This window comes from Felis catus, chromosome C2 (genome assembly GCF_018350175.1).
Source record: "Felis catus isolate Fca126 chromosome C2, F.catus_Fca126_mat1.0, whole genome shotgun sequence".
NCBI lineage: Eukaryota > Metazoa > Chordata > Mammalia > Carnivora > Felidae > Felis > Felis catus.
Window position 1 is genome coordinate 7,960,117 of NC_058376.1, and position 10,998 is coordinate 7,971,114.

Sequence of the window (10,998 nt, forward strand, 5' to 3'; positions counted from 1 at the left end):
TTTTGATAAATTGCATTTTTAATTTCATTTGGTTCAAAATACTTTTCAAATTCTCTTAAGATTTCTTCTTTGGCCTCTGTGTTATTTACAAGGGTGTTGTTGAATCTCTGAGTATTTTGAGATGTTCCACCTCCGTTGGTTGTATTTCTCATTTGATTCCCTTGAGGTCTAGAGAAGACATTGTATGACTTATATTCTTTCCAGTTTTTTTAAGTTGTGCTTTATGGCCCAGAAAGTGGTTTATCTTAGTGAATGTTCCAATGTGAACTTGAGAAAATGTGTCTGCTGTTAGTCTCCTTGTCTTGTTCTTTTTGTCTTTTTTAGCAAGTTGAAACCCCCAGTCTCTGCTTCTAAATCTAATAGCAGTTCAAGTCTATACCACCCCTGCACTAGATAGCCCCAGATGGTTTAGCTTTCAGTATTCGCTGTTTTTAATAGTTTCACTAATTCCTATGCTGGCAGCAATGAAATTTTGCCACCATCCATACACTTGCCTCCAGGGTCTCCTTACCAAACACATCCTTCTCTCGTCTCCTCTCCCACCACTAAATCCCATAGCAAATAGACAAGTTATGAGTTAGGTGCCTTCTAGACAAATGAGGTGCTACTGTACAAGCACTATAGTCTCCTTTACAGTAAGAGAAAAAGCCCCCAAAGTGGTTGGGACCTTTGACCGAAAATAAGTGCATGACTACATCTTGCCAGCTCATCCATAAACACTTCAATCAGCTCCAGCAGGTTATTGGCAACTTGCTTTTAACCTGAATCCGTCTCTACCTTCCCTGAAGCATGCACTTAGGACCCCAGGACAAAAAAATTAATGCTAAATCAAGTAGAACAAAATTAGGGAGGCAAAGAGATTAAACCATAACACTTTAATTCAATGGCTTTATTTCAGCCACATCCCTCTTTTCCACTATTATTTGAAAGATAATTCACTGTATTTGTCTTCCCTAATAAAGTATCACCATACGAAGGCCTGAAATATTTAATATGGCCCAATAAAACATGAAGTCATTCTGTGAGCCATTTCCTAAGATAGAAAGAACATTATTCTGGAAAGTTCATCAGTTCAAAAGTCCAAAGAAAGCAGTGCCTAAACTTTGGTAGTCTTTTTAATCCTGAATCTATGAAACTGAGGATAAATCTTAATCTGGTTTCAGGGCTGCGTGTCTTGCAGACATTCCTGTTTCCATTAGCCTGGAAGTTCTCGTTCTTACCATCACACAGAACTGTCAGGAATTGTTTGAACAAATCCTAGCCACTTGATGAGATCCAACTCATCAAGCTGGGGTGTCATTGGGGCACATGTTGGTGTTCCAGTTCCAGTATCCACTCCTAGAGAGAATAAGTCTTCTAAAAAGAAACAAGGCACACACATAATTGACCTTCAGCATTGTTCCCAGAAATCCTTTTAAGAAGCTGAGTTTTTGATAAGATGCTCACATTCCACAGAGAAATAAAACGCTTGGTTTTCAAGGTGTATGAAATTCGCTGATGCTGGGAGCAGGCACATACGTGTACCTCCATTCTCAGGGATCTAAGCTGCCAACGAAAACTAGACAAGGAGAGAATTCCACTCAAAAGATTCTGAAAGCTAGTAGATGCCCCATATTTTATTGTTCTAGATTAATATTTGTTTGACTGAGTATTGACCCGTGAACATTTTAGCACAGTGGGCAATGTCCTAGGCAGGTTGTTCTAAAGATCAAGAAATAATGACATCTTCCTCTGCCCTCAACAAGCCTATAACCTCACGGCAACCAGCTCTTACCAGATGACCACACTGTGTTGAGTGAATCAACCCACAAACCGCACAAAAGCCCTGTGAGCAAATACTGACGCCTACTTTACAAATAAAGAAACTGAGGCATAAAGAGAAAAATGAACTCACTCTAGTTTTAGAAACCAGACAACCTAACGGAGAGGGTACAACAACGTTCTGAAATGTAAAAAAGCAAACCTGTTTCTATGTAAGCAATCACGAATCGTTTCCCGGGGAATAAAGGGACATTTGTCCTGACGTTCTTGGAGACTGGGCAGGATGTAGAAGACACAGACCCAGAAGGGAGACTTCCTTACAGTCTGAGGAGCCAACATGGGAGAGAGGCCAAAGATAGGCACGCACAAAGCAAGATTGGGGGAGAGTGCCTAGGCCCCCCTGGATGGGATGGATGGCTTGTTGTAGGATTTGATAAAATATGCATTTTGAAAACTGGTGCTAAACTGTAGAAGACTTGGAATTGCAGGATAGGGAAGATAGACGAAAGAAAGCACAGTAGGGCAGCATTTATTAATAAATCCACCATAGCACTTAAAAGGCTCTTAAGTCTGAGGATTGGTTTTTCAAAACAATAACTTTCAGTGGAAAAAAGCAAGACGTCCCTGCCAAAACTGCCAAACACTTTGAAATGATTCAGGGAATCTATACAAAATGGAATAAATCATTGGTGGGATTTCAGTAACAATTGGTAGTAAGCTACATGGCCAGCAAAATCACAAAACAAGAATTATTATAGGAGACATTTATAGATATTACATAATACAATGCACAAAATAAAGTTTTATTCAGACAAAACCTTTAGATGACTCTTTAGAGATGAACAGACAGAAAATAAGGAAAGGCATCTTTCAGAAAATCCTACCAAGGCCGCTGACTTTTCCTCCTGATAAGTAACTAAGATTTGCTCCTGAAGTCAGTGTTGTCAACCTTCCCACCATGCTTTTTGGAAAGGAAAGCCAGGAAGGCCTCAAGTACTGGTTTGGCTCCTGACCCACCTTTTGGTCTTTTTGTAACTCCCTTTATTCAACTCCAAGTACATCTGTGCACGGACAATGAGACGAAAGCATGCTACATGCGAAAGCACAAATTATGTATTGAGAAATCACTACAATGCCAAATTTTTTTAGAAGAAAAAACTGTATCTTTAAGAACTCGCTGTGTTAGGGAAACTGTTTACATATTGAGGTGTTCCTCTTTTTTTTGACTGGAACAATAAAAAAGAAATTTGATACGGCCTTGGTTTCTTGTGTGTGTGTGTGTGTGTGTGTGTGTGTCCAAAGAGTCAGCCTTTTCTGCCGATGAGAACATAGAGTCAGCCTTTTCTACAGGTAGGAACAGGAATTGTCTTCGAAGCACCATATCCCGCCACAGGACCAGTCAGGATGCTGGACTTCCCACCATACAGTCCAAGAAGAGTATCACAGGTTCGAAATGATCTCTTCTCTCTCTCTCCCCTCCTCTTCCTCTCCCCTTCCTCTCTCCCACCTCACCTTCACCTCTCTCCGTACTCTGCCTATGGCCAGATCCCGGCAATGAGTCAGCTCTGCTCCTTCCCACACGTGCCCACCCAAGCGGGACCCGTTCAATACCCATTTACCATTCGAACCTTCTGGAACTCAATTTTTTTAATTATTTATTTATTTATTTAGCGAAAACATGAGCAGGGAAGGGGCCGAGAAAGAGGGAGAGGGAGAGAATCCCAAGCAGGCTCCGGGCTGTCAGTGCAGAGCCCGACACGGGGCTCGAGCCCACAAACTGTGACATCACGACCTGAGCCGAAACCAAGAGTTGGACACTCAGCCGACTGAGCCACCCAGGAGCCCCCCTCATGGAACTTGAAATAATGAAGGGGACCTGGGGACCTGCAAGGCAGTTCATCTTGTCACTTGCCACAGCTCAAAGTGTCCGGAACTTTAACAACCCATGACAAAGTCCAATGTTCAACAAAAGAAACGTTCCTAAAAGAGATTTTCGTGCTCTCGGTTGTCCATTTTGCATGGGGTTGGCTTTGCCTGACCCCAGCACCTCAGCTCTGGCTCCCCAGATTCTCCAGGAGGACGCCAGTGGCTTGGCCAGCCAGCCCTCTCCACGGAGGCCTGAAGGAAGCCTGTGAGTCCAGCCAAGTTTTCAAGTGACGTGCTGGTCACCTTACACTGTAAGGTGAATGAAGAACTGCCATGAAATATACCTAGGTTCCATTCTTTCCCAGAGGCTTCCAGGTGCTGAGACAAGACACTTAGGACACCATCACTATCTCGTCCCATTTTTCCTAATGGGACCCCTGCCCAGTATCACTGTTGTGCCCGACAGAGTTATTAATCTGTCATCTGTCATCTGCACCCCTGTGTGCATCAGTCCCACTTAGCGCTCACCATGCCCCACAGAGACCCACAGAGGTGCGTCCATTCCCTGGGGTACCCAAAGGAGGAGCCCCCATCTCGGCTTCTGGCTGACTCCCGTGGAACCACCCTCCACATTGCCACAGAGGCATTGTCTAAAGCAACTCCCTGACTGAAGCCATACCGGGAGCCACACCATCCACTCCAGTGGTTTTCAGACCAAGCTGCAGACACTTTCCTCTGAAGGAACTCTCAAACGGAAGCTCAATATTTAAATCAGACAAAAGCAGAGTTCCCCTGTTGCAGCAGGAGTAGAGATTCAGAGGCCAGTGCCTCAAACCCAAGTACCCTGGGGTCCCTGTCCTCAGAGCACAGATTAATAATCACCACTGTGCAGCATTATGTCCAAGGTCCTTGGCTGGGCCTACAAGGATGAGCAGGTTCTGTGCCCCAGGACGCTCTCCAAACCAATATTCCACCTTATTACACTCCTTCTTAAATGTCTACATCCCCTGACAGGGCACCCCTTCCCAGGCCACCTAGACTTTGAAAACACTGTTCTTTCATCCTGGAATGTGAATCCAGAGACACCAGGAGGGCTCAGACATCTTCACCGAACTCTCCCTGATCTCAGATGGCTTCTGAAGCTAGGTCTTCAGAGCTCATAAACCAGCACTGCACTGTGTTTTAACTTTCTTATCCATCTTATGCAGTAGACAATAAACTCACAGTCAAAGATTATTTCACTCTTCTTTGTCCCCAGCACCTTCCATAATGCTTGGCACTTAGTTGGTGCTCAATGCTTATTTGTTGGATGGATGGATGGATGGATGGGTGGATGGATGAGTATGTGAGTAGTGGATGAGTGGGTGGATGGATATTTGAGTAGTGGGTGAGTGAGTGGATGGCTGAATAGACAGGTAGATGGGTTGGCAGGTGGATGGACTGATGGATGGGTGGGTGGATGGAGGGACTGGCAGGTGGGCAAGCAGATGGGAAGGTAAATGGAGGAAGAGAAAGAGTAGGACATTCATAGTTTGTCATTCAAGTGACTACAGCAGCCACTGAAACACCTACTATTGGTTCACAGTTGCATTATAGTTTGAAAATCTCACTCTTTGCTGGCTGGGAAGAATCTGGTGCTTCCTTCCATCTATGGCAGGGTGGTTTCTTCTACCAAATCACATTATCTGACATTTTGGCAAAACATGCTATACTGCCCATATCTTGGCACACCCTTATGAGTGACTTCTATGAAATTCATTAATTTACAATTTTAAAGAAGTCCTCTTGTCTTATCATTGTTCATGACGGTGACCCATCTATTTAAAACCAGTAGGCTGCAATTCAGCCCCAAAGATCAATATATACCCCACAGCAAGGCAAGTGCGTCCACATTCATCACTTGGGCAGGCCCCATCAGGAGGGATAGACACTGTAGCCAATGGGACTCAGAAGAGCACAGTCAAGGGAGATTCTGAACATCGAGCATCTCCCCACTGCTAATATGTTCCTACATGTTACTTTGGGTTTTCTTTAGCCAGCACGATGCACACATCCTTTTACACGTGTTGCTCAAACGGTATGATCTTTCTTCTTTCATAAAGAAATATATTATTTCGGGTCTTCTCGACAATTGCTTGGGTTACAACTTTTCTAAATCACAATGTCATGCTTCATTTTCTCAAAATCCCAAAGTCATCTCTAGAAAGAAGACTTCGGAGCTAACTTCCATCCCCAAGGGATCCTTCGAGCAGACCACGCCCCGCCTCCCCTTGACTCCTGCATCAAGGAATCCCAAGGCAAGAAAATGACAAGACCAGCTCCTCAAACCATGCTTGTCCCTACCAGAGCTGGGTACACTAATGACCAAGCAGTCTTTCTGAAGGCCACAGTCAGTACATTTTAAATCTCATGTCCAGCTTCTTTCCCACCAGGGTAGTCTCAAGAAAACACTGTTTTTTATAGACTCGAGGCAAGCAGATGACTCCTCTCCTTTTTGGACTCTGGCTGTATCATGAGCGCAAGCCACAGCAATAACAACCACCACTCATGAGCACATTAGCATATAGGTGCAGCGTATTCCATATACATTACCTTTAATCCTTCCAGCCCCGCATGATCAGTAACAAGAGTTCCATTTTCTAACTGAGAAAACAGAGGTTCAGAGATTACAATACTTAGTCCAAAATTACATTGCAAGCTGCAGTTATAATCGCTCCATTATAATGCTGAATTGAAAGTTATACCGTCAGTCACAGAGCATCCTGAGATGATCCAGCGTCTTCATCCTTTCAGGTTGAGAGGAAGAAACAGCACCAACCAGCACTGCCCACGTGATGACAGGGTCATTAGGGTCGAGCCAGGAGGGGGCAGCAGAACAGTAGCCAAGGAGTCAAGGCCAGCAGGGGCTCAACGCTGGCTAACGTTAGAGGAAAGCAGCTGGTGGGGTGTCAGCGACTTCCTCAGTAGGGCCATTCCGCTAGGCCTGGCTGGGTCTCTCTCCAAGCTGGCCATCAAGTAGGATGTCCCAGAGCGTCAGCAGGCAGAGATGGCACAGACGGACCAGGACGTGAGCAGGTCTGAAGACCAAACTCCCAGCATGCCCACCCCTACTCCAATGCTACCCCACATGTGGGCAGTGACTATACTCTGCGTTGGCCTTCCTCTCCAGGGGACATGCAGCGATTTCTTGGGACTGGTCACTGCACTGTAAGTCCCTGAGAGGCCCAGTTGGGTCTGTTCCTCTTGCCTCAGTGTACCTAGTAGGTACGTGCTTAGTAGGCATTTGCTAAGTGGTGAAACCAATGTTGAGGCCTTCGGCATGTGGATCTTGTATGTTCATTGTTCTAAGTGCCCTGCTCTTAGTTCTTAGTGCCCTGCCCAGAGGCAGCGAGATCGGGGTCTCATTCAGGCCCGCACAGGGATGATTTACCAGACCCCTGTCTTCACCTTTACCTGGACAACAGCGGAAATCTTTATCATTTCATTGGGCATCTTTTCCTTACGGCGTCCTCCCCAAGCCAGCTGGGTGACCAGTCTCGTCTTGACTAAATGTCCCAGTTAGGATTCCATGTGAATCCACTCCAAACTCAGAGGCTTCAATCAATCATTCATTTTGCTCATGGTTTTGTGAGTCAGGAATTTGGAGAGGATGTGCCAAGATGGTGTGTCTCAGATCCTTGGGCCATCAGCTGGCTGCCTCAGTTTCCTTAGCTTGTTCTCTCCCCGGGTGGCAGCTCATGGCCCAGGACGTCCACAGGACATGAGCTTTTCACAGCGTGGACATCTCCAGGTGACCCACCTCTCACAAGATCGAACCTCCAGGAAGCAAGAAGCCCCAGCTGCTCCGTGAAGGGCAGCACCAGGACGTGAGCAACTTGTCACCACACCGCGTTGGCCACAGTCCCTATCCTGACCCCAGACTCTAGGAGGCCGAGACCCCACTGTACCGTGGCGGAGGGGCAAGTTCATACACCACTGCGGTCACCTCAGAAAAGCCCCAACCTGCCACATCGAAGCTCACAGCAATTCCCTTCCACTCCGACGCTGGGCTTGGAAGGACGCGGTGAAAGGTTTAACTCTCTCGGCCCAGGGCGGCCACTGTCACTGCCCCCTTCTACACCTGCCTGGTCAGCACCCACCGAGGCCTCCTCGACTTCATCCCCCGTAGTTCACATACCTCTTCTCCCACAAAAAAAAAGTGGCAATGAGAAAAACAGAACCTCATCGTATTAATAACATTCCCGTTAGAGCAGTGTAGTGGCTCCCTGATGACAGCAGTCAGGATCGCTATTCCTGTCATCCCTGAGTTTTTACCTTATTGCGGAAGCCACAATAACCTTGACCGATAAAACTGTATGCACATAAGAGATAAGCAACCGGCTAATGGGCCTTAACAAGCCGTGGACGGGAGAAGCCCGAGATGAAAAATGCAGGCCGACAGCTGTTCAGAATGGCCCTGGGACCCAGCTTGACCAAGGTAATTGACGTCAACCAGAATCCAAACAAACGGTCTCTGGGGTCTTGTCCACTCTTTGAAATGTAAAAGGGAGGCTTCCAAGGCCAAAGATCCTAGAGAAACAAATTAGGTGAAACCTCCCCGCCCCAACCAACCATATTGCCAGAAATTGGAGAACCAGTATCTTGGGCTGTGCCTTCACCCACCACAGTCCAGGCCAAATGGGATGCTTAGTCACCTGCAACTAACATATCTGTGCATGGGGAGATAGTCCTCTAGGCGACAAATTCTGCCTCTAGGCAGTGATGAGTTGCATAAGGGCATACGAGCTCCTAAAAGGAAGGGAGCCTCGGCCACAATTACTTGCCAGAGCCTGGTCCCTAAGGGCTCCCAGGACCTAGAAGCCTATAATGTTTGCACAAAGCAGGCAGCCGGGGATCCCCGCAGAACCCAAGAGGGGTGCAGAGATGGACAGCAGAGCTGACAGGGGACAGAACAGAAAGACTCTGGCGTGAGCCCCCCACCAATTTCTCGGTTTATACATTGTGACTGTCTCAGGGATCTTTTCGACTTAAAAACATTTGGCTTTTAACGTGTTGTTGTGTTGTTGTTGTTTTTTTTAATTTTCATTGTCTCAGGAACCACAGAATTCAGACCATGGCTTTGGTTTAATCGTAGGCTGCTTGAAACGACAGGAATAAGGACGATCTCAAAAGACACACCTGCAAGAAGAATCAGGGAGAGGCCAGAGGGGAGCAAGAAAGACCTCGGGGCTCCCTTGGAGCTGGAGGAGGGAAGCAGAGGGACACTCTTCCGTCCACTCAGCGTCAATGGGCCTGTCTCGGGCCCCAGAGGAAGGAGCTAGCTGGCCACTGAGACTTGAATGTCTCACTACCCCACATTGACCCCCCCCCCCACTAGCACCTGTAGTAGGTTGAATGGTTTTCCCGAGAAATTCACGTCCACCCAGAACCTCAGAATGTGATCTTAATCGGAAATAGGGTCTTTGCAGATGTGATCAATGAAGGATCAAGGTGAGGGTATGGGGTGGGCCCTAAATCCGATGACCGGTGTCTTATAGGAAGAGGAAAAGACACACGCTACGACGAAGGCCAAGGGAAGACAGAGACAGAGCCCGGAGAGCTGCGGCCTCGAGCCACGGAACCCGTGGAGACGCTGGAAGCTGGAAGAGGCCTAGGAACTGAATACATCAAAACCCCACACGTCAGATCCACAAAGAAAGGGAAATCCGGAAACAGAACTACAGACACAAAGGAAGGCAGCCAAGACGGGGTTGGCCACACTGTGGGGTTCGGGTTCTAACGTGGCTTCCCTGATCTCGGGCGACACCAAGTCCGTAATTCTCCCACCTGAACAGGAGCCATTTGAGCTGGGCGTGGGCTCCACCAAGAAGACAGGGCTGTAGCGTCCTGAAGGGGCAGGAAGGCGTCAGGACAAGAACGGTCCGCCTCTGTAACTTTCCCTGACAGGCGCTGTCCCTCGTGTTTCGTGGGGGAATAAAGCAAACGAGAGAACTGGCGGTGTCTCTTCAGGCTCAACAGGAGGCGAGGTGGTTGCCGGGGGCACCCACTGTAGGCGAGGGTGAAAGCTGAGGGCTGAAGCGGCTGCCCGCCTAGAGCCTACGCCAAGGTCAAGCCCAAGGACGGCTCAGAGCGCAAGGGCTGCAGGCATGTGGCATGACCCCCCCCCCCAAAGGGGATGCCGTGCATCCCCTGGAACACGATCCAAATGCGAGCCACGTGGATAGCATGTGGTGGTCTCCACTGTCGGGCAAATAAAAGGCACTAAACTCCCCTCCTTCGGAGGGAGATGATGAGAAGACGAGGAAGGTCAGTCATGCTCGGAAGCGCCTTCTAAAAAAGGAGAAACGAGCCCGTGGAGTGATACTCGTTCTTCTTGTAAGCCTTCGTCTTTAGTTACACTCTCCCAGCGCATTTTTATTTTATTTTTCCTTTATTTATTTTGAGAGAGAAAGAGAGCACAAGAAGAGGAGGGGCAGAGGGAGAGGGAGAGAGAGGATCCCAAGCAGGGTCTGCCCTGTCCGCACGAACCGTGAGATCATGACCCGAGCTGAAGCCAACGGCTGGACACTTAACTGACTGAGCCACCCAGGCGCCCCTCCCAGGGCATTTTTTAAAAGAAAAAAAATACACAGTGTTGAGGTCTGTTACGTCTTCCCTTCTGGCTACACCTGTCCTCTGGGGGCCAAGTCTGTCGGCGTGAAGTTCGAGCACAGGCTCAGGAGGGGCTTTCTGTGGGAAGCAAGGGTTCCCTTCTTACCCACAGACCTTACGGGGCCCCGTGAGGAAGAAGGGAGTCGGGGGTCCTTCTGGAGTCTTTATTCTTTGGAGGAAGGAGGGCAACGGGAAAGATTCCACCAAGAAGGAGGGAAGGTCATACGGATTGTGTGCCCCTGGGCGCTGGAAGCAGGCCAGGTTCTGCTGGACTGCTGGACGAAGTCACCCTGCTTAGGTGGCACTGGGGCGTCACAGTCTTCCACTCACCAGGGGCTGCTCAAAGGGCAAGCCCAGGGTTCAACCAGGTAAGTACCAGGGGTCACCTGGAGTTGGGCCATGGCTCCCCTGGGGGCAAGACCAGGACTCCCCTGGGGTAGGGCCAGGACTTACTGGGGAGCAGGGTCAGGGCTCACGAGGGGACTGGACAAAGCCCAGAATACTCTGGAAGACACATCATGTTGCCCACTGTTTGGCAGAGGACATTACTACATCCTCAACGTCATCTAGCAACGAGTGGCTTCCTTTTTCGTAAAACCCTATAGCACACAGAGATCTAGAGCTCTAAGGGCTTATACCTGGAGATCGTCCCACCTCTCATCTCCTAGCTGAAGGCCAGAAGGAGCCACAGGTGGCCGAATGTCACTTTTCCAGCAGTGA